Source organism: Pseudophryne corroboree, chromosome 3 (assembly GCF_028390025.1).
Source record: "Pseudophryne corroboree isolate aPseCor3 chromosome 3, aPseCor3.hap2, whole genome shotgun sequence".
Lineage (NCBI taxonomy): Eukaryota > Metazoa > Chordata > Amphibia > Anura > Myobatrachidae > Pseudophryne > Pseudophryne corroboree.
This window is the reverse complement of record NC_086446.1, coordinates 593,335,031-593,362,509: the sequence shown is the minus strand read 5'-3', so window position 1 is coordinate 593,362,509 and position 27,479 is coordinate 593,335,031. Positions and strand designations below refer to the sequence as shown.

The 27,479-nt window shown below is 43.7% G+C and overlaps 1 protein-coding gene across 3 annotated transcripts in view; it reads left to right on the top strand.

Annotated features, from left to right (window-relative positions):
- ASCC1 (activating signal cointegrator 1 complex subunit 1) overlaps positions 1-27,479 on the top strand; it is a 729,419-nt gene that overhangs the window by 614,604 nt on the left and 87,336 nt on the right. The window lies entirely within an intron of this gene.

Below are 27,479 nucleotides of genomic sequence, written 5' to 3'. Positions count from 1 at the left end.
CCCTCTTTATCTCTGTCCATTTTATCTCTCTCAAAGGCTTAGTAAATAAACCCCTAAATTCTTTAAGCGCTGTCTTCAGAATGCAGGAGTTGAGCTGTATATTCAGCCTTACCGCTGACAGACTGTATTATTGGGCAGCTTCCCTAATTACATTTTCTTAGCAAATTGCAAAGGGGAAAGAGAACATCATTATTCTATTTTGTGTTTTGTTTTTTTGGGGGGGCGCGTTGGCACATCTGTACAATTAGGCCACACACCCTGCAGTACCCAGGCCTGGCTCCACTCTCTACGGCCCTGGTGATAGGTGATCTTTAAACAATAGTTATGGCAGACCAGGACACGCTAGAACAAGATAACATTCTCTAAAGCTTGCAGGGGCTTTTCTTAAGATTCATATTAGGAAATGCTGTTTTATTAGAAGTATGTTAACTGAAACTGTAAATATTAGTGGTACATACAAGAACTGTTAAATAATTTCATGTTGGGATAAGCTGGAAATGAGTAATCACTCTGTGCTCTTAGCACAACATAATTCTGATGATTATATGAGCCTGCTATTTTTCATTTACCAGTATACACAGATAGTTTCTTTATTTTCAATCAATCACCTATTTAGTAAAACTATGGTGTTCTATTACCTCAAGTGATTTATAAAGCTGCTCTAAATCATCCATACATGTCAGCATTCTTATGCATTGATTTTCTCCTTAGATCTTGTTTTCTGGTTGTGTAGCAGCTGACAAACCTATTTACCAGTGTTAGAATGCCTTGTGTATGACAGCGTTGCAGTCTCCTGTGTAAGCACTGTCAGTTTGGCACTGATAGGTGGTGGTTTATGAAGCATGTGTTTACTGCCAGCTATGGGGTGATAGTACTGAAAAGATTGGTTGCCTCTTCTGAAACATCTAATTTCCCTCATCATGCTGTTATTAATAGATGTTTACTGTGCCTCACACCAGTGACCACATATGTGTAAAACATTTGTTTGTAATTATATCTGCTGTCAAACAAATCTCTGCCTCTATTCCTTTTATTTAGGAGACTGTATGCGCTGACAGTACATATGTCTGAAGAATGGTGTCATGCAAGATCAGCTTTTAGAGGGGAGAATTCTTTGTTTTATTTATTTGTATAGCATTTTTAGTATTTATCAATATGACTAGAGCGCTCTACCCATACTTACCTACATTATAATCTTCCCAGGGAAAAGATGCAGATGGGCAGTAACAGGGCTGGGGTCGAGCTAGTCATGTCATTAGGCCCCGCCCATCACAGGACATTTGGCTCATATTTACGTAAGGGTGAGGCCAAAATTACGTATTTTCATAGAAACTCGTCACTAGGGCCCCTTGCCCTGCTCAGGAACCCCTGGACTCTCGTTATTTATCTCCCCATTCTACCCACTTCACTAGGAAGTGGGCAGGATGAGGGAGGTATGCCCACTCTTTCGGGACTTTGGGGGACTGCCCTAAATATCAGGGAATCCAGAAGAGTAGGCAAGTATGGCTCTTTCATTGTGGTGATAGTATGTTTAAGATAATCACCATAATTAAGACGCTTCATTTGCTACAAACTAGTGGATATACAGTTGTGCTCATAAGTTTACATACCCTAGCAGAATTTGTGATTTTCTGGCCATTTGTCAGAGAATATGAATGATAACTCACAAACTTTTCTTTCACTCATGGTTAGTGGTTGGGTGAAGCCATTTATTGTCAAACAACTGTGTTTACTTGTTTTAAATCATAATGACAACAGAAACTACCCAAATGACCCTGATCAAAAGTTTACATACCCTGGAGATTTTGGCCTGATAACATGCACACAAGTTGACACAAACGGGTTTGAATGGCTACTAAAGGTAACCATCCTCACCTGTGATCTGTTTGCTTGTAATTAGTGTGTGTGTATAAAAGGTCAGTGAGTTTCTGGACTCCTGAAAGACCCTTGCATCTTTCATCCAGTGCTGCACTGACGTGTCTGGATTCTGAATTATGGGGAAAGCAAAAGAATTGTCAAAGGATCTGCGGGAAAAGGTAATTGAACTGTATAAAACAGGAAAGGGATATAAAAAGATATCCAAGCAATTGAGAATGCCAATCAGCAGTGTTCAAACTCTAATTAAGAAGTGGAAAATGAGGGATTCTGTGGAAAGCAAATCACGGTCAGGTAGACCAACAAAGATTTCAGCCACAACTGCCAGGAAACTTGTTTGGGATGCAAAGAAAAATCCACAAATAACTTCAGCTGAAATACAGGACTCTCTGAAAAAAAGTGGTGTGGTTGTTTCAAGATGCACAATAAGGAGGCATTTGAAGAAAAATGGGCTGCATGGTCGAGTCGCCAGAAGAAAGCCATTACTACGCAAATGCCACAAAGCATCCCGCTTACAATACTCCAAACAGCACAGAGACAAGCCTCAAAACTTCTGGAACAAAGTCATTTGGAGTGATGAGAGCAAAATTGAACTTTTTGGCCACAACCATAAACGTTACATTTGGAGAGGAGTCAACAAAGCCTATGATGAAAGGTACACCATTCCTACTGTGAAACACGGAGGTGGATCGCTGATGTTTTGGGGATGTGTGAGCTACAAAGGCACTGGAAACTTGGTCAAAATTGATGACAAGATAAATGCAGCATGTTATCAGAAAATACTGGAGGAAAATTTGCACTCATCAGCCCGGAAGCTGCGCATGGGACGTACTTGGACGTTCCAACATGACAATGATCCAAAACACAAGGCCAAGTCAACCTGTCATTGGCTACAGCAGAATAAAGTGAAGGTTCTGGAGTGGCCATCTCAGTCTCCTGACCTCAATATCATTGAGCCACTCTGGGGAGATCTCAGACGTGCAGTTCATGCAAGACAGCCCAAGAATTTACAGGAACTGGAGGCTTTTTGCCAAGAAGAATGGGCAGCTTTACCATCTGAGAAAATAAAGAGCCTCATCCACAACTACCACAAAAGACTTCAAGCTGTCATTGATGTTAAAGGGGGTAATACACGGTATTAAGAACTGGGGTATGTAAACTTTTGATCGGGATCATTTGGGTAGTTTCTGTTGTCATCATGATTTAAAAAGAGTAAACACAGTTGTTTGACAATAAATGGCTTCACCCAACCACTAACCATGAATGAAAGAAAAGTTTGTGAGTTATCATTCATATTCTCTGACAAATGGCCAGAAAATCACAAATTCTGCTAGGGTATGTAAACTTATGAGCACAACTGTATAACCATAGAATCCTTGGATATGGCATAGGCCAGGGGGGGGCTGCCAGACTTTTGGAAAATAAAAGCTGACAAACTGTCTGCAAAGTAGGCACACAAAAAAGGGGGCATCGTATTGCTGTGTGGGGGACTGTTCCACTAAAATCACTCATTGGCCTCCACAGGAAAAGGGTAGAGTATGTAACCATCCCGCATCCATCCTCCTTCGAAGTAAAATGTGCACAACTCTGAGAGAAATAGAAAATTACATAATTTTAGCCCTACCCTCTTTTCTTGATCCTTTGAGTGATTTATTCACAGTGTCGGGAGAGCCTGGGAGCAGTAAAGAATCTCTGAGACTGCTGTGCACACTCTCACAGTGACGGAAACTGGCATGCAAAATATGATTGGGCAAGGCGAGTCAGAGATGTTTAACATATTGCATTTCTAAGACAGATCGCTGATCATTGATATCTGCCGATTGGCATTGGGGAATCACGGCGCTGATGTATTATACATCATGATACATGATGTATGATACATTACCGCTGCTGCAGATGTGTACTCATCAGCGTCAGTTTCTACAGTACATTTGGGAAATAGGGCCATTGCCACTGGCCATGCTGTCTGGTCCAGAGGAGGAAAGTCCCTGCACCAACCGGGTCCCGGCACCTGCACAGTGGAGCTGACTGGATCCGAGATTTTCGAATGCACATAATTGGCAGCTTAACTGCACATGCATAAGCCCCCGACTTCTATAGACTGCATTGGCTGCAGCCCACAGAAGCTGGCTAGCAGGGAGACGGACCAAACGGGGTGGCTTCCTACAACTCTCTTCTAATTGCAGCCTGGTCTGGCAGTCCCAGAGAAAATAAACACCTTGCAATTGGGCTGCCTGTCTTGCGGGTAACTGGCAAGTGGGACTTCTAATAGTAAGTTACTGCCAGTCACAGTGTAGCCAGTGCAGTCACGGACTGCAACTGGCTCACTGCAGCAGCCAGTGGCGGATCCAGGGGGGGCACTCAGGCCCGTGCCCCCCCTGTCATTTGTGGCCCCATCCGTCCCCCGTCCCCCCCCCGCTTGTGTCACTGAGACACGCTGCCGCTCAGTCCAGCGGCAGCGTGTCTCAGCTGTCAGGAGGAGAGCGCGGCTATCTGGCGGCGTGTTGCGGACTTCAAACCAGCCGCCGGTTCGTGAGCCAATCAGAGCTCGCGGACCGGCAGCCAATCAGGAGCCGCCGGTCCACGAGCTCTGATTGGCTCACGAACTGGCGGCTAGTTTGAAGTCCTACACGCCACCAGACATAGCCGCGCTCTCCTCCTGACACCCTCAGAGCCAGGCAGAGAAGCAGCAGCAGCAGTAAGCAGCTGCAGAACTGCTGTGGGGGCATTTGTATACCTGCTGTGGGGGCATTTGTATACCTGGCACTGTGAGGGCAATTGTATACCTGGCACTGTGGGGGCAATTGTTTACCTGGCACTGTGAGGGCAATTGTTTACCTGGCACTGTGGGGGCATTTGTATACCTGACACTGTGGGGGCATTTTTGGATCTGGCACTGTAGGGGCATTTGTGGATCTGGCACTGTGGGTGCAATTGTGGATTTGGCACTGCACTATTGGGGGCATATGTCTGTGTATCATGTCTCATTTTAATTGGCCACACTCACTAAATGACTGCGGGCATTACTACAGGCAACATTACTACTAGGGGCAATACGGGCATTGCATAAGGGGCACCACTACTATGGGGTCTATATAAGGGGCACTACCAGTACAGTGGACATTGCATAATGAGCGCTACAACTGTGGGCATTGTATAAGAAGCGCCACCTCACATGCGCCGAAGCCGCACGCAAATGTACTTCCCCTTCCATGGTGCCCCCCCCCCCTATCATTTTCTTCTGGATCCGTCCCGGGCAGCAGCTGATTTTCATGGGGGCTGCAGCACATACTGCAGGTAAAATCCACCACTGGCCCTCATACACTATTGCTACAGCTGTGCAGAACAGCCCTTCTCTGCATGTCAGGTCCCATGCGACTGACTTAATCATAGTACATTGTGGTAAAACCACTTCACAAGTCTACACTGATTTATTTAATGTGAAACTTTTTTTTATCCAATATAGATTTTATTGAAGCTTGAAGAAATAACAACATACATTGAAATAAGACAATAGGGTGTAAAGGAGGACAAGTAGTGGTGGGGAGATACCACATATGCAACAATGTACGGGTCAAAATGTGCAACACTTTTACATCTGTGTGCAAATTAGTCTGATTCTGTATACAAAGTGCTACAATGCTGCAGCTTTTTTTTCATGCCAATTTCCGTTGTGCTTCATCTTCGACTACATACAGTATTTAAATCTAATTCCTGTGCAGTGAAAATCGTAGCCCGCTGTCACTGGTACAGGTTGAGTGATGTTTCGCTGTGTCTGCAGTGTGAATAAGATGCAAATTGAAAATAAATGTTGCTACACTACCCCTCTCAGCATGGCTCACTTGTACCAGGTGTCTTGCGCTGCATGGTGTATTCAGGCTAGGTCTGAATACCCATACATAACTTGCATCTCCGGGCACCGGAGCTGAGTACCCTATGTAAAGTAACATAAGAGTTAAGTAAAAATAGAAAACTGGCCATTCTATTCACTAATGTTTTTGTAGTTTTGCTTAGGAAAAATGTTGTGACCCCTAGACTTGTCGCAGGTCCTAACAGTGCAACTCCTTAAGTTGTGGCGCTGTTTTTTGTGGCTTGCCGAGTGAGCCCAGACATGCTGCTGCCTAACGTGGCACCTGAAACAGAGGTCTTGTCAAAAACATTTTTTCCTGTATGATTAGATTAACCAACAAGATAACGAACATAAAACTTTACATCAAGAAAAAAAAATACAAAAAAATAAATAAAAATAAATAAATATATATATATATATAAATGCAGGAATGGTTGTGCAATCAATGTCCTTAAATCTCCTGATTTTTAGTCCACAATTCAATCGATGCAAGTGCTGGCACTTCAATAAACAGCGTAACCACAGCTGTACTGTTCCAATGTGCACTAAAAAAGAGTGAAGGCGCACTCAATGAGCAAGTATAACAGGTAATTTAATACAATGATAAAAGCTCACATACATCTCAGTTTAAAACAGCCGGCTCACGAACAAATCCATAGTGCCTCCGGATAGCAACTGGTGAATCGTTCTCTGCCGCTCAATCAGCAAATGGTCTCCTCAGCGTGTATGCTCATGGACTCAGCAACAAACTCCGATCGCTCAGAGCTGTCCTTCCCGGCCACGCCCAACGCGTTTCGTCACTGCCGGACTTCGTCAGGGGGTGTGGTCTAAATCCCTCTGACTCTCATTTTTATATCACATATACCAATCAATTAATTATCAAAAAACTATAAATTTTCACTATTTCGTGCCATACGCACTTCTGTAATATATCTAAAGATTAATTTACACAAATATACACTTTATTAATCAATCAGCTAAGAGAATAAAACCTTCTTATTCAGCATAAAAAATCTGCTAATCATTTTTAACAATATTGCTCCTTAATAGAGAATCAATCAATTACCTTAATTAAAAAACACACACAGATGTCACAAAAGAAACGATTCCATGACGATCACCATAAAAATCATCATTTAACATTTTCAATATTAAGAGATTTGATTGTATCGGCTTCATTAGGCTTTCACAATAATTCATACAGAAAAAGAACTCAGCATTGTATATAATCTGTAACTACGAGAAACTGACATGAGCAGACCCAGTCTCTGACGTAACACCAGCTGAAACCAAATCTTCTCGCGATACAAGTACAGCTGCCGGAAGCCGCACCGATATCCCGATCCGATAATTGAGCTCAGCGGAGCCACGCCAGACACCGGTTACATTAAAAATGCACTCAATCCATCCACATCAGACCCGTATTCCACTATTGCGGACAATTGTACCTATGAACTAACATTTGATACTTAAAAAAGAGAGAGAGACATAATAAAGAAAAAACGGGCATAATAAAGAAAAGACACTATCATATACGGACCCCACATTCTAATACGATCGCTCCATAACCTCTATAAAGCTCAATATTATACACATTGATACAAATCCTAGTGGTTAGAGAAATTACTTCATTAATCATGTAGAAACGGTACTATATCATAAGTCTCATTTAAACCATATGGTGAAAGGGTATTTAATCTATGGATCCAAAATGTTTCTCTCTTGCTTAATTGTTTCAGGACATCTCCACCCCTTTCTGTCAGTACAACATGTTCTAATGCTTTAAACGTAAATTTATCTAAAGAAGAATTACAACATTTAATAAAGTGTCTGGGAACACTATGATTAGTTAATTTGTTGACAATACTACGTACATGCTCTAATATTCTTAGTTTCAGCTGACGTTTAGTTTTTCCTATATATCTAATCCCACAGCCACATTGTAGCATATAAATAACACACGTTGTCTGACAATTAATAAACCCCTTTATGTCCCATGATTCTATGTTGTCTGTACTGAAAATCTTTTTTCTATCTTTACTTACATATTTACATACTTTGCACTTATTGCAAGGGAAACATCCGTTTATATTATCCAGCCATGAATTCTCTTTCACCGTTTTTAGTTTCGTTGGTGCCAACTTATTCTTTAACGTAGTTGCTCGTCTAAAAACTAGCTGTGGTTTTTGAGGGAGTATTTTATTCAAAACGGGGTCTAATTTTAACACATCCCAGTGTTTACTGATGATATCCCTTATCTCTCGATTCTTAGAATTAAAACCTGTAATAAAAGGAATAAAAGTATTATCTTTTGGTTTCTTTTCTTTATACCTTAATAAATCACATCTATTCATACTTCTAACCTTATCCTTACATTTAGAAATGAGTTTATCAGGATATTGTTTTTCCAGAAATCTTTCTTTATATTTTAAAGCTTGTTCATCAAATTTGGCTATATTTGTACAGTTGCGTCTAATTCTAATGAACTGTGACAGCGGGATATTATCCACCCAATTTCTTAAATGACAGCTTCCGTAGTGTATATAATTATTACTGTCCACTTCCTTAATATGGGTGTATGTTTCAATTTTATCTCCACATACCCATTCGCTTGTATCCAACACCAAATCTAAATACTCTATTTTTTCTTTCTGGAAATTAGACGTGAACCTTAGATTATATGTATTACAGTTTAAATTATCTATAAAGATCTCAAACGATTCTTTGTCCCCTTGCCACACTATTAGCACATCATCTATGTACCGTTTATACAATTTAATATTATCTTTAAACATAGTATTCGTTTCTATAACTTCCTCCTCCCATTTACCAAGGTATAAATTAGCGAAACTAGGGGCATATGGCGTCCCCATCGCTGTCCCGTGTTGCTGGATATAAAACTGATTATTAAATAAAAAATAATTATTTTTCAAAACAAACATAATACAATCAAGAATAAATTTTCTTAGTTCACAACTGAGGGTTTCATCTCTCTCCAGATAATAATGAACGGCTTCTATCCCTTTCTGGTGGGGTATACTCGTGTACAAAGACTCCACGTCTATTGTACACCAGTTATACCCCTCCTCCCATTTGAATACATCCAGACAATTCAGTACAGACGTAGAATCCTTTAAATATGAATTAAGTCCACTCACATACTTTTTAATATATATGTCCACAAATTCTGACAGTCTTGCAGTGGCGGACTCCATTCCGGAGATTATTGGCCGCCCTGGAGGCTTTTCTAATCTCTTATGGATTTTAGGCAGTTGATAAAATTGAGCTATCCTTGGATGTGGGTTAAAAATATAATTATATTCTTCTCGATTAATACAATCTCCAGCAATTCCACCCTCCAAAAGAGACTTTAAATCATCTATGATCCTAGAACTCGGATCACTATCCAATTTGGCATATGTTACTTCATCCTTTAAAATTCTAAACGACTCCTCCATATAATCTTGTTTATTTTGTACTACAATGCCCCCTCCTTTATCAGCCATTTTTATTATGACCCCATAGTTACTTTCCAAAGTTTTTATTGCATTTCTCTCCCCTCTATCTAGATTATCCGAACCTTTCTTAATATCAGTGCATAATTTTTTAAAATCTTTCTGTATTAAATTAGAAAACGTTTCTACATAACTTCCCCGGGATTCTAAAGGATAATAGGTTGATTTGGGCTTCAATCCTGTTCTATTAATATTCTCATTGTTTTTAAGAATCGCTCCTGTTTTTAGATCATTTTTTAAAAAATGTCTCTTTAATGTTAAAGTGCGTATATACTTATTTGCATCAATAAATAACTGGAAACTACTGGGCTCATTTTTAGGTGCAAACGATAACCCTTTGGACAATAATTTAATCTCATTAGTTGTCAATTTATATGTAGATAAATTGAAAATACCAGTAGGGGTAGTTAGACCTCCCTTCTTATTTTGTTTATTCTTGCCTCCTCTCTGTCCTCTCTTACATCTTCTTGATTTTTTCTCTTTAGGCCCGGGCTGTTCAGGGATTTTTCTAGTGGATATTTCCTGTCTCTCCAATTGGTACCTCTCCTTAAAAAATGTTGATTAGCGTTATTAGGGGATTCCAAAGTTTTATATCTATTAGATGTTTGTATCTCAAACCTTTCTTGTTGATAAGACCCTTTCCCACTTCTACTATAGGGCACCTTTTGCCAGCCGTTATTCCTATAAGTACCCATAGATTTCTCTCTATCTTGTTTATAGTTCCAATTCCTCACTTTATCGTTCCTGTAATCTTCTAGATCTCTCTTGAATTTTTTAACTTTAACCTCAATCGTTTCTTTTTCTGCTTTTTCTACTTTAAAATCAATGTCCCTTTTAATGTCTTTGAATTCTTTCATATCCCTAACTGGTTCCATCTTAGTCTCCAATTCAGCTATATCTCTATCAACTTCAAAAATTTCCCTTTTTCTCTCATGTATAATCAATTTCATTAATTCGTTAGAACAATTATCCAATATTTTATACCAACAATCTAAGAATTCTTTTCTCTCATTGCCAAATGTTGGAGCTTTAGTAATTCTTAGTCCACGTGGTATCCTTTCTGATTCTATATAATTTTCAAGAGTGGTAATTTCCCAACTAATTCTCATTTCCTTCATTAAAAGCTTTTCAGTTTGGTTACACAATGAATCTAGATCACAATCCTTAGTATCAATTCTCTTATTTCCTAGAAAATCATTAAATCTTTTATGACATTCTTCAAAACGTCTTATTCTCTTATCCATTTCAAACGAGTTATAGACCACAGTAATTGGCACAAGAAGGACAATAAATAACAGATAATGAAAAGAGGTAGAACAGATGGCAACAAACCAGTTGGTTGAAAATGAACACAAATGCAGGAATGGTTGTGCAATCAATGTCCTTAAATCTCCTGATTTTTAGTCCACAATTCAATCGATGCAAGTGCTGGCACTTCAATAAACAGCGTAACCACAGCTGTACTGTTCCAATGTGCACTAAAAAAGAGTGAAGGCGCACTCAATGAGCAAGTATAACAGGTAATTTAATACAATGATAAAAGCTCACATACATCTCAGTTTAAAACAGCCGGCTCACGAACAAATCCATAGTGCCTCCGGATAGCAACTGGTGAATCGTTCTCTGCCGCTCAATCAGCAAATGGTCTCCTCAGCGTGTATGCTCATGGACTCAGCAACAAACTCCGATCGCTCAGAGCTGTCCTTCCCGGCCACGCCCAACGCGTTTCGTCACTGCCGGACTTCGTCAGGGGGTGTGGTCTAAATCCCTCTGACTCTCATTTTTATATCACATATACCAATCAATTAATTATCAAAAAACTATAAATTTTCACTATTTCGTGCCATACGCACTTCTGTAATATATCTAAAGATTAATTTACACAAATATACACTTTATTAATCAATCAGCTAAGAGAATAAAACCTTCTTATTCAGCATAAAAAATCTGGTAATCATTTTTAACAATATTGCTCCTTAATAGAGAATCAATCAATTACCTTAATTAAAAAACACACACAGATGTCACAAAAGAAACGATTCCATGACGATCACCATAAAAATGTTGTAATTCTTCTTTAGATAAATTTACGTTTAAAGCATTAGAACATGTTGTACTGACAGAAAGGGGTGGAGATGTCCTGAAACAATTAAGCAAGAGAGAAACATTTTGGATCCATAGATTAAATACCCTTTCACCATATGGTTTAAATGAGACTTATGATATAGTACCGTTTCTACATGATTAATGAAGTAATTTCTCTAACCACTAGGATTTGTATCAATGTGTATAATATTGAGCTTTATAGAGGTTATGGAGCGATCGTATTAGAATGTGGGGTCCGTATATGATAGTGTCTTTTCTTTATTATGCCCGTTTTTTCTTTATTATGTCTCTCTCTCTTTTTTAAGTATCAAATGTTAGTTCATAGGTACAATTGTCCGCAATAGTGGAATACGGGTCTGATGTGGATGGATTGAGTGCATTTTTAATGTAACCGGTGTCTGGCGTGGCTCCGCTGAGCTCAATTATCGGATCGGGATATCGGTGCGGCTTCCGGCAGCTGTACTTGTATCGCGAGAAGATTTGGTTTCAGCTGGTGTTACGTCAGAGACTGGGTCTGCTCATGTCAGTTTCTCGTAGTTACAGATTATATACAATGCTGAGTTCTTTTTCTGTATGAATTATTGTGAAAGCCTAATGAAGCCGATACAATCAAATCTCTTAATATTGAAAATGTTAAATGATGATTTTTATGGTGATCGTCATGGAATCGTTTCTTTTGTGACATCTGTGTGTGTTTTTTAATTAAGGTAATTGATTGATTCTCTATTAAGGAGCAATATTGTTAAAAATGATTAGCAGATTTTTTATGCTGAATAAGAAGGTTTTATTCTCTTAGCTGATTGATTAATAAAGTGTATATTTGTGTAAATTAATCTTTAGATATATTACAGAAGTGCGTATGGCACGAAATAGTGAAAATTTATAGTTTTTTGATAATTAATTGATTGGTATATGTGATATAAAAATGAGAGTCAGAGGGATTTAGACCACACCCCCTGACGAAGTCCGGCAGTGACGAAACGCGTTGGGCGTGGCCGGGAAGGACAGCTCTGAGCGATCGGAGTTTGTTGCTGAGTCCATGAGCATACACGCTGAGGAGACCATTTGCTGATTGAGCGGCAGAGAACGATTCACCAGTTGCTATCCGGAGGCACTATGGATTTGTTCGTGAGCCGGCTGTTTTAAACTGAGATGTATGTGAGCTTTTATCATTGTATTAAATTACCTGTTATACTTGCTCATTGAGTGCGCCTTCACTCTTTTTTAATATATATATATATATACCAAGAAATTGAAAAATTTAAAAAAGCAGGGAGCGCCAATAGTGCATTAAAAGTATAGACAATTTATTTAAAAAAACGTCCAGGACGGTGAACAAGTAAAAACCCGTACCATAAAAGGCGGTTAAACCACTGCTTGTATAACCAGCATAAAATTACCCCACAGTGCAAATCAGCATTCGTAATTCAGAATCCGTACGTCAGACTACGCCCATACGTGTTTCGTCATCCGACTATTAGTCTATTGCAGAGGTCCCCAAATGCGGCCCTCAAGGCACCCCAACGGTCCTGGTTTTAAATGTATCCATGCTTGGACACAGGTGACTTAATTAGCACCTTATTCAATTTGATTTAACCATCTGTGCTGAACCATGGATATACCTAAAACCTGGACTGTTGGGGTGCCTTGAGGACCTCGTTTGGGAACCTCTGGTCTATTGTATTACAAAGATACATTTCTGATATCTTGATACTTTGTATTGTATGTGGGAAACTTGTGTTAGCATTGCTGGAAATATCGCGTGATGAGAGCAATACAACCTTATTTGTGCTGTACAGTAGAAAAGTTTCTCATTATAAGATTATCAGATGGTATGTGGTTAGGTAGGGGGGATGCGGTTAATATTCCACCTGTTGGGATCCCTGTATTCATGATACCGACGCCGGAATCCTGACAGTGGGGGAAATGCCGGTGGTCAGAATCCCGCCCGCAACCCGGTGTTCCAACTCGGTGTCAGGTCCACGCCACCATTTGAGTGGGAATATAACATGTGGCGAGCAAAGCTCACCACCGGACCCGAAGCATGGGGAGCGCAGCGAGCCGGCAGTATAGTGACAGCCGATATCGCGTCTGCCGGTCTCCCGTATGTATACCAGTAGGGGCACATAGCCATTTTTTTCTTTTAAACATGAATTTTTATCGAGAGTATCAAGAATAAAGGGGGATACAAAAAAAGGTTAGAAGTGTGTGTGTGTGGGGGGGGGGTCATATTAGGGGAGCCAGGTGATATGCATACATAAAAGGCCATAGCCCGAACTTGCAGTACACCAGCGAAGAAAAATATATTTTTAAATAAATGCTCTTCATTTTGCTGCCTGAGAAAGTTACCATCCTGGGCACGTTCCTGGGTGTACTCTACTAACACATTTCTGGTGAAATCACTCCAAGGACATCATAGGTTTGTATATAAACTCTTCAAAAATAGGCCTTGCCTCCAATAAAAAGTACAGTTGTGCTACTGGTTTAACGTGCAATTCCGGGAAATGTACTTTCTCTATCGTCCTAGTGGATGCTGGGGTTCCTGAAAGGACCATGGGGAATAGCGGCTCCGCAGGAGACAGGGCACAAAAAGTAAAGCTTTAGGATCAGGTGGTGTGCACTGGCTCCTCCCCCTATGACCCTCCTCCAAGCCTCAGTTAGATTTTTGTGCCCGGCCGAGAAGGGTGCAATCTAGGTGGCTCTCCTAAAGAGCTGCTTAGAAAAGTTTAGCTTAGGTTTTTTATTTTACAGTGAGTCCTGCTGGCAACAGGATCACTGCAACGAGGGACTTAGGGGAGAAGAAGTGAACTCACCTGCGTGCAGGATGGATTGGCTTCTTGGCTACTGGACATTAGCTCCAGAGGGACGATCACAGGTACAGCCTGGATGGTCACCGGAGCCTCGCCGCCGGCCCCCTTGCAGATGCTGAAACGAGAAGAGGTCCAGAATCGGCGGCAGAAGACTCCTCAGTCTTCTTAAGGTAGCGCACAGCACTGCAGCTGTGCGCCATTTTCCTCTCAGCACACTTCACACGGCAGTCACTGAGGGTGCAGGGCGCTGGGAGGGGGGCGCCCTGGGAGGCAAATGAAAACCTTTTTTTTGGCTAAAAATACCTCACATATACCTCCGGGGGCTATATGGAGATATTTAACCCCTGCCAGAATCCGTTAAGAGCGGGAGACGAGGCCGCCGAAAAAGGGGCGGGGCCTATCTCCTCAGCACACAGCGCCATTTTCCCTCACAGAAAGGCTGGAGGGAAGGCTCCCAGGCTCTCCCCTGCACTGCACTACAGAAACAGGGTTAAAACAGAGAGGGGGGGCACTAATTTGGCGTTAGAAATATATAAAAAAGATGCTATAAGGGAAAACACTTATATAAGGTTGTCCCTATATAATTATAGCGTTTTTGGTGTGTGCTGGCAAACTCTCCCTCTGTCTCTCCAAAGGGCTAGTAGGTCCTGTCCTCTATCAGAGCATTCCCTGTGTGTGTGCTGTGTGTCGGTACGTGTGTGTCGACATGTATGAGGACGATGTTGGTGAGGAGGCGGAGCAATTGCCTGTAATGGTGATGTCACTCTCTAGGGAGTCGACACCGGAATGGATGGCTTATTTAGGGAATTACGTGATAATGTCAACACGCGCCAAGGTCGGTTGACGACATGAGACGGCTGACAAACAATTAGTACCGGTCCAGACGTCTCAAAAACACCGTCAGGGGTTTTAAAACGCCCGTTTACTTTAGTCGGTCGACACAGACACAGACAGGGACACTGAATCCAGTGTCGACGGTGAATAAACAAACGTATTCCTTATTAGGGCCACACGTTAAGGGCAATGAAGGAGGTGTTACATATTTCTGATACTACAAGTACCACAAAAGAGGGTATTATGTGGGATGTGAAAAAACTACCGTAGTTTTTCCTGAATCAGATAAATTAAATGAAGTGTGTGATGATGCGTGGGTTCCCCCCGATAGAAAATATGGGCGGTATACCCTTTCCCGCCAGAAGTTAGGGCGCGTTGGGAAACACCCCTTAGGGTGGATAAGGCGCTCACACGCTTATCAGAACAAGTGGCGGTACCGTCTATAGATAGGGCCGTCCTCAAGGAGCCAGCTGACAGGAGGCTGGAAAAATATCATAAAAAGTATATACACACATACTGGTGTTATACTGCGACCAGCGATCGCCTCAGCCTGGATGTGCAGAGCTGGGGTGGCTTGGTCGGATTCCCTGACTAAAAATATTGATACCCTTGACAGGGACAGTATTTTATTGACTATAGAGCATTTAAAGGATGTATTTCTATATATGCGAGATGCACAGAGGGATATTTGCACTCTGGCATCAAGAGTAAGTGCGATGTCCATATCTGCCAGAAGATGTTTATGGACACGACAGTGGTCAGGTGATGCAGATTCCAAACGGCACAAAGGTGTATTGCCGTATAAAGGAAGAGGAGTTATTTGGGGTCGGTCCATCGGACCTGGTGGCCACGGCAACTGCTGGAAAATCCACCGTTTTTACCCTAAGTCACATCTCTGCAGAAAAAGACACCGTCTTTTCAGCTTCAGTCCTTTCGTCCCTATAAGAGTCATATCTGCCCAGGGATAGAGGAAAGGGAAGAAGACTGCAGCAGGCAGCCCATTCCCAGGAACAGAAGCGTTCCACCGCTTCTGACAAGCTCTCAGCATGACGCTGAGACCGTACAGGACCCCTGGATCCTACAAGTAGTATCCCAGGGGTACTGTTTGGAATGTCGAGACGTTTTCCCTGCGCAGGCTCCGGAAGTCTGCTTTACCAAGGTCTCCCTCCGACAAGGAGGCAGTATGGGAAAAAATTCACGAGCTGTATTCCCAGCAGGTGATAATTAAATTACCCCTCCTACAACAAGAAAAGGGGTATTATTCCACACTATATTGTGGTACTGAAGCCAGAAGGCTAGGTGAGACTTATTCTAAATCTAAAAAAATTTGAACACTTACAAAGGTTCAAATCAAGATGGAGTCACTCAGAGCAGTGATAACGAACCGGGATCCATGTCCCAAATTTGCCCTTATCACTAAGGGTACCTCAGGTTCGTGGTACAGAACTGTCACTATCAGTTTCAGACGCTGCCGTTTGGATTGTCTACGGCACCCCGGGTCTTTACCAAGGTAATGGCCGAAATGATGGTTCTTCTTCGAAGAAAAGGCGTCTTAATTATCCCTTACTTGGACGATCTCCTGATAAGGGCAAAGTCCAGGGAACAGTTGGAGGTCGGAGTAGCACTATCTCGGATACTGTTACAACAGCAGGGGTGGATTCTAAATATTCCAAAATCGCAGCTGATCCCGACAACAAGTCTCCTGTGCTTAGGGATGATTCTGGACACAGTCCAGAAAAAGGTGTTTCTCCCGGAAGAGAAAGCCAGGGAGTTATCCGAGCTAGTCAGGAACCTCCTAAAATCAGTGCATCATTGCACAAGGGCCATGGTAAAAAAAAAAAAATGGTGACTTCCTTCGAAGCAATTCCAGTCGGCAGATTTCATGCAAGAACTTTTCAGTGGGATCTGCTGGACAAATGGTCCGGATCGCATCTTCAGATGCATCAGCGGATAACCCTATATCCAAGGACAAGGGTGTCTCTCCTGTGGTGGTTACAGAGTGCTCATCTTCTAGAGGGCCGCAGATTCGGCATTCAGTTTTGGATGTTGGTGACCACGGAGGCCAGCCCGAGAGGCTGGGGAGCAGTCACACAAGGAAAAAATTTCCAGGGAGTGTGATCAAGTCTGGAGATTTTTCTCCACATAAATATAGCTAAGGGTAAATTTATAATGCTCTAAGCTTAGCAAGACCTCTGCTTCAAGGTCAGCCGGTATTGATCCAGTGGGATAAAACATCACGGCAGTCGCCCACGTAAATAGACAGGGCGGCACAAGAAGCAGGAGGGCAGTGGCAAAAACTGCAAGGACTTTTCGCTGGGCGGAAAATCATGTGATAGCACTGTCAGCAGTGTTTCATTCCGGGAATGGAAACTGGGAAGCAGACTTCCTCAGTAGGCACGACCTCCACCCGGCAGAGTGGGAACTGCATGGGGAAGTTTTCCACATAATTGTAAACCGTTGGGAATTACCAAAGGTGGACATGATGGCGTCCCGTCTGAACAAAAAACGGGACAGGTATTGCGCCAGGTTAAGAGACCCTCAGGCAATAGCTGTGGACGGTCTGGTAACACCGTGGGTGTACCAGTCGGTGTATGTGTTCCATCCTCTGCTTTTCATACCTAAGGTACTGAGAATTATAAGACGTAGAGGAGTAAGAACTATACTCATGGCTCCGGATTGGCCAAGAAGGACTTGGTACCCGGAACTTCAAGAGATGCTCACAGAGGACTTATGGCCTCTGCCGCTAAGAAGGGACTTGTTTCAGCAAGTACCATGTCTGTTCCAAGACTTACCGCAGCTGCGTTTGACGGCATGGCGGTGGAACGCCGGATCCTAAGGGAAAAGGCATTCAGGAAGAGGTCATTCCTACCCCGGTCAAAGCCAGAAAGGAGGTGACCGCACAACATTATCACCACATGTGGCGAAAATATGTTGCGTGGTGTGAGGCCAGGAAGGCCCCACGAAGAAATTTCAACTCGGTCGATTCCTGCATTTCTTGCAAACAGGAGTGTCTATGGGCCTCAAATTGGGGTCCATTAAGGTTCAAATTTCGGCCCTGTCGATTTTTCTTCCAGAAAGAATTGGCTTCAGTTCCTGAAGTCCAGAAGTTTGTCAAGGGAGTATTGCATATACAACCCCCTTTTGTGCCTCCAGTGGCACTGTGGGATCTCAACGTAGTTCTGGGATTCCTCAAAACACATTGGTTTAAAACCAGTCAAATCTGTGGATTTGAAGCATCTCACATGAAAAGTGAACATGCTCTTGGACCTGGCCTGGACCAGGCGAGTGTCAAATTGGTGGGTTTTTTTTCTCAAAAAAGCCCATATCTGTTTGTCCTTTCGGACAGGGCAGAGCTGCGGACTCGTCCCCAGTTCTCTCCCTAAGGTGGTGTCAGTGTTTCACCTGAACCAGCTTATTGTGGTCTTGCGCCTACTAGGGACTTGGAGGACTCCAAGTTGCTAGATGTGGTCAGGGCCCTGAAAATATAGGTTCCAGGACGGCTGGAGTCAGGAAAACTGACTTGCTGTTATCCTGTATGCACCCAACAAACTGGGTGATCTTGCTTTTAAGCAGACTTTTGCTAGTTGGATGTGTAATACAATTCAGCTTGCACATTCTGTGGCAGGCCTGTCACAGCCAAAATATGTAAATGCCCATTCCACAAGGAAGGTGGGCTCATCTTGGGCGGCTGCCCGAGGGGTCTCGGCTTTACAACTTTGCCGAGCGGCTATTTAGTCAGGGGCAAACACGTTTGTAAAATCCTACAAATTTGATACCCTGGCTAAGGAGGACCTGGAGTTCTCTCATTCGGTGCTGCAGAGTCATCCGCACTCTCCCGCCCGTTTGGGAGCTTTGGTATAATCCCCATGGTCCTTTCAGGAACCCCAGCATCCACTAGGACGATAGAGAAAATAAGAATTTACTTACCGATAATTCTATTTCTCGGAGTCCGTAGTGGATGCTGGGCGCCCATCCCAAGTGCGGATTATCTGCATTACTTGTACATAGTTACAAAAATCGGGTTATTATTGTTGTGAGCCATCTTTTCAGAGGCTCCGCTGTTATCATACTGTTAACTGGGTTCAGATCACAGGTTGTACAGTGTGATTGGTGTGGCTGGTATGAGTCTTACCCGGGATTCATAAATCCTTCCTTATTGTGTACGCTCGTCCGGGCACAGTACCTAACTGAGGCTTGGAGGAGGGTCATAGGGGGAGGAGCCAGTGCACACCACCTGATCCTAAAGCTTTACTTTTTGTGCCCTGTCTCCTGCGGAGCCGCTATTCCCCATGGTCCTTTCAGGAACCCCAGCATCCACTACGGACTCCGAGAAATAGAATTATCGGTAAGTAAATTCTTATTTTCTCTGACGTCCTAGTGGATGCTGGGAACTCCGTAAGGACCATGGGGGGAATAGCGGCTCCGCAGGAGACTGGGCACAAAAGTAAAGCTTTAGGACTACCTGGTGTGCACTGGCTCCTCCCCCTATGACCCTCCTCCAAGCCTCAGTTAGATTTTTGTGCCCGGCCGAGAAGGGTGCACACTAGGGGCTCTCCTGAGCTTCTTAGTGAAAGTTTAGTTTTAGGTTTTTTATTTTCAGTGAGACCTGCTGGCAACAGGCTCACTGCATCGAGGGACTAAGGGGAGAAGAAGCGAACCTGCCTGCTTGCAGCCAGCTTGGGCTTCTTGGCTACTGGACACCATTAGCTCCAGAGGGTCCGAACACAGGCCCAGCCTCGGAGTCCGGTCCCAGAGCCGCGCCGCCTGCCCCCTTACAGAGCCAGAAGCAAGAAGAGGTCCGGAAAATCGGCGGCAGAAGACATCAGTCTTCACCAAGGTAGCGCACAGCACTGCAGCTGTGCGCCATTGCTCCTCATACACACCTCACACTGCAGTCACTGAGGGTGCAGGGCGCTGGGGGGGGGCGCCCTGAGCAGCAATAAAAACACCTTGGCTGGCAAACATACATCACATATATAGCCCCCAGGGCTATATGGATGTATTTTAACCCCTGCCAGAATCCATAAAAATGCGGGAGAAAACTCTGCGAAAAAGGGGCGGAGCCTATCTCCTCAGCACACTGGCGCCATTTTCTCTCACAGCTCTCCCCTGCAGTTACTACACTACAGAAAGGGGTTAAAAAAGAGAGGGGGGCACTAATTAGGCGCAGTATTAATAAAACAGCAGCTATAAGGCTAAAAACACTTCTATAAGGTTATCCCTGTATATATATAGCGCTCTGGTGTGTGCTGGCATACTCTCCCTCTGTCTCGCCAAAGGGCTAGTGGGGTCCTGTCCTCTATCAGAGCATTCCCTGTGTGTGTGCTGTGTGTCGGTACGATTGTGTCGACATGTATGAGGAGGAAAATGGTGTGGAGGCGGAGCAATTGCCTGTAATGGAGATGTCACCCCCTAGGGAGTCGACACCTGAGTGGCTGAGCTTATGGAAGGAATTACGTGACAGTGTCAGCTCTTTACAAAAGATTGATGACATGAGACAGCCGGCTACTCAGCCTGTGCCTGTCCAGGTGTCTCAAAAGCCATCAGGGGCTCTAAAACGCCCGTTACCTCAGATGGCAGATACAGACGCCGACACGGATACTGACTCCAGTGTCGACGATTAAGAGACGAATGTGACTTCCAGTAGGGCCACACGTTACATGATTGAGGCTATGGAAAATGTTTTACATATTTCTGATAATACCAGTACCAATGTATATACACTCACACGGGTGTGATACTGCGACCAGCAATCGCCTCAGCCTGGATGTGCAGTGCTGGGGTGGCTTGGTCGGATTCCCTGACTGACAATATTGACTATAGAGCATTTAAAAGATGCATTTCTATATATGCGTGATGCACAGAGGGATATTTGCCGACTGGCATCAAGAGTAAGTGCGCTGTCCAGTTCTGCCAGAAGAGGGTTATGGACAAGACAGTGGTCAGGTGATGCTGATTCCAAAAGGCATATGGAAGTATCGCCTTATAAAAGGGAGGAGTTATTTGGGGTAGGTCTAACAGACCTGGTGGCCACGGCAACGGCTGGGAAATCCACATTTTTACCCCAGGTAGCCTCTCAACATAAGAAGACGCCGTATTATCAGGCGCAGTCCTTTCGGCCCCATAAGAGCAAGCGGGCAAAAGGCTCCTCATTTCTGCCCCGTGGCAGAGGGAGAGGAAAAAGGCTGCAGCAAACAGCCAGTTCCCAGGAACAGAAGCCCTCTCCCGTTTCTGCCAAGTCCTCAGCATGACGCTGGGGCTTTACAAGCGGACTCAGGCACGGTGGGGGCCCGTCTCAAAAATTTCAGCGTGCAGTGGGCTCACTCACAGGTGGACCCCTAGATCCTTCAGGTGGTATCTCAGGGGTACAAATTGGAATTCGAGACGTCTCCCCTTCGCCGTTTCCTAAAGTCTGCTTTACCGACGTCTCCCTCCGACAGGGAGGCGGTATTGGAAGCCATTCACAAGCTGTATTCCCAGCAGGTGATAATCAAGGTACCCCTCCTACAACAGGGAAAGGGGTATTATTCCACGCTGTTTGTGGTACCGAAGCCGGACGGCTCGGTGAGACCTATTTTAAATCTGAAATCCTTGAACACTTACATACAAAGGTTCAAATTCAAGATGGAGTCACTCAGAGCGGTGATTGCAAACCTGGAAGAAGGGGATTATATGGTGTCTCTGGACATCAAGGATGCTTATCTCCATGTCCCAATTTACCCTTCTCACCAAGGGTACCTCAGGTTTGTGGTACAGAACTATCAGTTTCAGACGCTGCCGTTTGGTTTGTCCACGGCACCCCGGGTCTTTACCAAAGTAATGGCCGAAATGATGATACTCCTTCGAAGGAAGGGAGTTTTAGTTATCCCTTACTTGGACGATCTCCTGATAAGGGCAAGATCCAGGGAACAGTTGGTAGTCGGGGTAGCACTATCTCAAGTAGTGTTGTGGCAGCACGGTTGGATTCTCAATATTCCAAAATCGCAGCTGATCCCGACGACACGTCTTCTATTCCTAGGGATGATTCTGGACACAGTCCAGAAAAAGGTGTTTCTCCCGGAGGAGAAAGCCAGGGAGTTATCCGAACTAGTCAGAAACCTCCTAAAACCAGGCCAAGTGTCAGTGCATCAGTGCACAAGGGTCCTGGGAAAAATGGTGGCTTCCTACGAAGCAATTCCATTCGGCAGATTCCACGCAAGAACTTTCTAGTGGGACCTGCTGGACAAATGGTCCGGATCGCATCTTCAGATGCATCAGCGGATAACCCTGTCACCAAAGACAAGGGTGTCTCTCCTGTGGTGGTTGCAGAGTGCTCATCTTCTAGAGGGCCGCAGATTCTGCATTCAGGACTGGGTCCTGGTGACCACGGATGCCAGCCTGAGAGGCTGGGGAGCAGTCACACAGGGAAGAAATTTCCAGGGCTTGTGGTCAAGCCTGGAGACAACACTATACATAAATATCTTGGAGCTAAGGGCCATTTACAATGCCCTAAGCCAAGCAAGACCTCTGCTTCAAGGTCAGCCGGTGCTGATCCAGTCGGACAACATCACGGCAGTCGCCCACGTAAACAGACAGGGCGGCACAAGAAGCAGGAGGGCAATGGCAGAAGCTGCAAGGATTTTTCACTGGGCGGAAAATCATGTGATAGCATTGTCAGCAGTGTTCATTCCGGGAGTGGACAACTGGGAAGCAGACTTCCTCAGCAGGCACGACCTCCACCCGGGAGAGTGGGGACTTCACCCAGAAGTCTTCCACATGATTGTAAACCGTTGGGAAAAACCAAAGGTGGACATGATGGCGTCCCGCCTAAACAAAAAATTGGACAGGTATTGCGCCAGGTCAAGGGACCCTCAGGCAATAGCTGTGGACGCTCTGGTAACACCGTGGGTGTACCAGTCAGTGTATGTGTTCCCTCCTCTTCCTCTCATACCAAAAGTACTGAGAATTATAAGACGGAGGGGAGTAAGAACTATACTCGTGGCTCCGGATTGGCCAAGAAGGACTTGGTACCCGGAATTTCAAGAGATGCTCACGGAGGACCCGTGGCCTCTACCTCTAAGAAGGGACCTGCTCCAGCAAGGACCCTGTCTATTCCAAGACTTACCGCGGCTGCGTTTGACGGCAGGGCGGTTGAACGCCGGATCCTGAAGGAAAAAGGCATTCCGGATGAAGTCATCCCTACCCTGATCAAAGCCAGGAAGGATGTAACCGCAAAGCATTATCACCGCATTTGGCGAAAATATGTTGCGTGGTGCGAGGCCAGTAAGGCCCCGATGGAGGAATTTCAACTAGGTCGATTCCTGCATTTCCTGCAAACAGGAGTGTCTATGGGCCTAAAATTGGGGTCCATTAAGGTTCAAATTTCGGCCCTGTCAATTTTCTTCCAGAAAGAACTAGCTTCAGTTCCTGAAGTTCAGACGTTTGTAAAAGGGGTACTGCATATACAGCCTCCTTTTGTGCCTCCAGTGGCACCTTGGGATCTCAATGTAGTTTTGGGGTTCCTAAAGTCACATTGGTTTGAACCACTTGAATCTGTGGAGTTAAAATATCTCACATGGAAAGTGGTCATGCTGTTTGGCCCTGGCCTCGGCCAGGCGCGTGTCAGAATTGGCGGCTTTATCCTGTAAAAGCCCTTATCTGATCTTCCATTCACACAGGGCGGAATTGAGGACTCGTCCTCATTTTCTCCCTAAGGTGGTTTCAGCGTTTCATCTGAACCAACCTATTGTGGGACCTGCGGCTACTAGTGACTTGGAGGACTCCAAGTTGTTGGACGTAGTCAGGGCCCTGAAAATATATGTTTCCAGGACGGCTGGAGTCAGAAAATCTGACTCGCTGTTTATCCTGTATGCACCCAACAAGCTGGGTGCTCCTGCTTCTAAGCAGACTATTGCTCGTTGGATTTGTAATACAATTCAGCTTGCACATTCTGTGGCAGGCCTGCCACAGCCAAAATCTGTAAAAGCCCATTCCACAAGGAAGGTGGGCTCATCTTGGGCGGCTGCCCGAGGGGTCTCGGCTTTACAACTTTGCCGAGCAGCTACTTGGTCAGGGGCAAACACGTTTGCTAAATTCTACAAATTTGATACCCTGGCTGAGGAGGACCTGGAGTTCTCTCATTCGGTGCTGCAGAGTCATCCGCACTCTCCCGCCCGTTTGGGAGCTTTGGTATAATCCCCATGGTCCTTACGGAGTTCCCAGCATCCACTAGGACGTCAGAGAAAATAAGAATTTACTTACCGATAATTCTATTTCTCGTAGTCCGTAGTGGATGCTGGGCGCCCATCCCAAGTGCGGATTGTCTGCAATACTTGTACATAGTTATTGTTAACTAAATCGGGTTATTGTTGTTGTGAGCCATCTATCCAGAGGCTCCTCTGTTATCATGCTGTTAACTGGGTTCAGATCACAAGTTGTACGTTGTGATTGGTGTGGCTGGTATGAGTCTTACCCGGGATTCATAAATCCTTCCTTATTGTGTACGCTCGTCCGGGCACAGTATCCTAACTGAGGCTTGGAGGAGGGTCATAGGGGGAGGGGCCAGTGCACACCAGGTAGTCCTAAAGCTTTACTTTTGTGCCCAGTCTCCTGCGGAGCCGCTATTCCCCCCATGGTCCTTACGGAGTTCCCAGCATCCACTACGGACTACGAAAAATAGAATTATCGGTAAGTAAATTCTTATTTTAATTGCCGTGGTTTGTACTGTTGCCCTTTCCCCTCCAACTTATAAACATGTTCCTTCTGTCCTAAACGGCATGTCTATGTGATTTATGGCTAATATTAGAAAAGGGCTTAGAACAATCTGCCCATCTCACAGGAAAACCACTATACGCCACAATGACAAGGTAACATTGCTGGAACATGTAGGATGTGGGGGAGAATGGGTTGTGATTTTTTTCTATAGTATGTTGTTGCCTTCTATTTCTTCCAACATGACTAGTTTTCTAGTTCTATATATGTCTTCTAGCAGTCTCCATATGGGTGGTGATCATGGTGGATTTTATTCAGTAGTTTTTATTATACAAGGGATTTTTACAATTAACAGCCCAACTATACTTGTTTTGTATGGCATGGAGTTTGGATGTCAAAATTGCTGGCTATGTGACACTTATGTTGGCCCATTGTTCATACTTCCTGTTAATTTTGATATAGGCAGGATAATCCCATCCTGAGTGCATGACCCGACAACCAGAACTTTTGTGCCAACTGTTGGCAATTTGGGATGTGTCACCTCTGGGAAAGCGATGAATATTACTGCCATTGGTGTGACAAATTTGTCAGTTCAATGGTTCAAGAATAATGAGAAGGACATACTTCTTTTCCCATCCCTTCCCTTTCAGAAAATTAAGTTAAGTCCTCCTGGACATCTGAGAAAGCAGGCTGCCTACCCAGAACGTTACTTAATGACATTCTGGCTGCCCCCACCGGGAGTGGTGCAGCCAGATAGGTACAACTGCGGGCATGACGGAGCAAAATTATGGTCATTTGTTGCTTCAAGTAGTAAAACATCAGAAGGATGGCTGCTTAACGTACACCTAAGCCACTTTCTGAAGGATTACAAATAAAATATCTATCTTTCGACACTTAATTCTAAGAGCTGTTAAATGTGTAGGTAAAGGAAATGGCATTTCATGAGTGCACTGATTCTCAGTGCTGGCTGCTCTATATTTCAGTCTGCAAGTAGTACTGTCATTAATCAATAAAACTGGCTGCAACTCCTTATTGTCTCCTAATGACCTAACAGTTCCCCTCCTCCCGTGTAACCGTGTATAACAGTATAATATGATAGTAGAACTGATAGTGTTTGAATGACCTACCTGAAAGATTTGCATGGCTGGGTTGGGGGTTCCGAGCCATGAGCATTCTGGTCTCATGGGACCTACTGTAGTCCTTTCCATGTTGAAAGAAAAATTTAGAGACACTGCCAGTGGAAAATAAAAGCTTTAAAGCTTTTAAAGTGCATCAGCTACATTACCACGAAAATCAATACCGCTCAGCATAATTCTCAGTCACATAAATAAATAAATAAGGTTATAGTTGTCGGACGTGTTCTGCAATCACTTTTGCAATGAACAAAATTGTTGCTCATTGTTTTGACTGAACACTAAGCATTATAACACATATATTATTTAGAAGCCATGTGAATGATAATTATGATCAAAAACATACAACTGCGTCCTCATACACTATTACTGCAGTTGCACCAAACATCCCTTCTCGGCGCACCAGGTCCTGTGTGACTTGGCTTGCACTGAGTGTCTCCTTTTCACTTCTCATGTGATGCAGCAAAACCGCTTCACGAGACTCTACTGATTAATTTGATATGCAATACCTTTATATCTCTGTGCGACTGAGTCTGGATCTATATGAGAGGTGGCCACAGTAACCTAAGGACTCAGATGGGATTATGGATGTGGTGATATCTGGTTTAGAGAGGGAGTTAACAAAATGACTCTTGGAAATATTCAGTGACTCACAGCTGCGAAGTCAAATGGTTTTAACCACTTAACTGATGATTTTTTTTCCTTCAAAACCGTTTATATAGTTTGTTTTTTACAACCATTTTTTATACTTAATATAGTTTAAAAAGTTTATTTTCTTAAATATTATATTATGCATATCTGCGGAATGAATCTCCTTGTCAAAAACTGGGGGGCACAGTGGGGCGGTATGTCACGTGATCTGACCATACCAGTTAAGTGGTTAAGTCTATTCTCTGCAGAGCAAACCAGGCTATTGCTTAACTTACCCTCTTTAGACCCCAAATCTGCTGCTGTCAATGACTTATCACTTCTGTGTTTTTTGTTTTTTTTTTTGGAAAAAGCATTGGCGAAAAATGCCTCAAAATCGTCGAAAATGGCCTGCATTAGAAAATATGTAGATTTGACTATCCACATGGTTTTCGCTGCTGCAGAATTTTTTGCCTAGGTGAAAAAAGGGCCCTGCTATTAAGAAGGGCGAATCCCAATTTGCCCTGAAAAAATAACGAAAGGTGCCGTTTTTTTTAACTAGGCAAAACAACGGGCCTAATTGAATACCCCCCTTCACTACTCTTTCTCCTACACCCCTCATATTGATGCACTTTCACCTCTACAATATCTCCATTATCTGAGACTTTCTGATTCTGAAGACTGCCAGATCTCTCTTTTTATGCCCTCATCATCGCCTGTCTGGATTACTGTAACCTCTAACTCTCCCGCATCTCCTCTCTTAACCCATTTGCTACTGATTTCATTTTTATGCAGCACCCAAACAAATTATAAATTTTTCTTATTTTTTATATGTGTATATATATATATATATATATATATATATTTAAAATTCCCCGGTCTCATCTCCTCTATCCGACTTTTTTTAAAGTCGGATCGAGATTGTTGGAAATGGGGCCAAAACCTGTAGGATTTGGCCCCATTTCCAACAGAAGCGCGTGGATCAGCGGCTATTCTACCGATACACGTGCTTTCCGACAAGTCGGAGTTCCCGACTTGT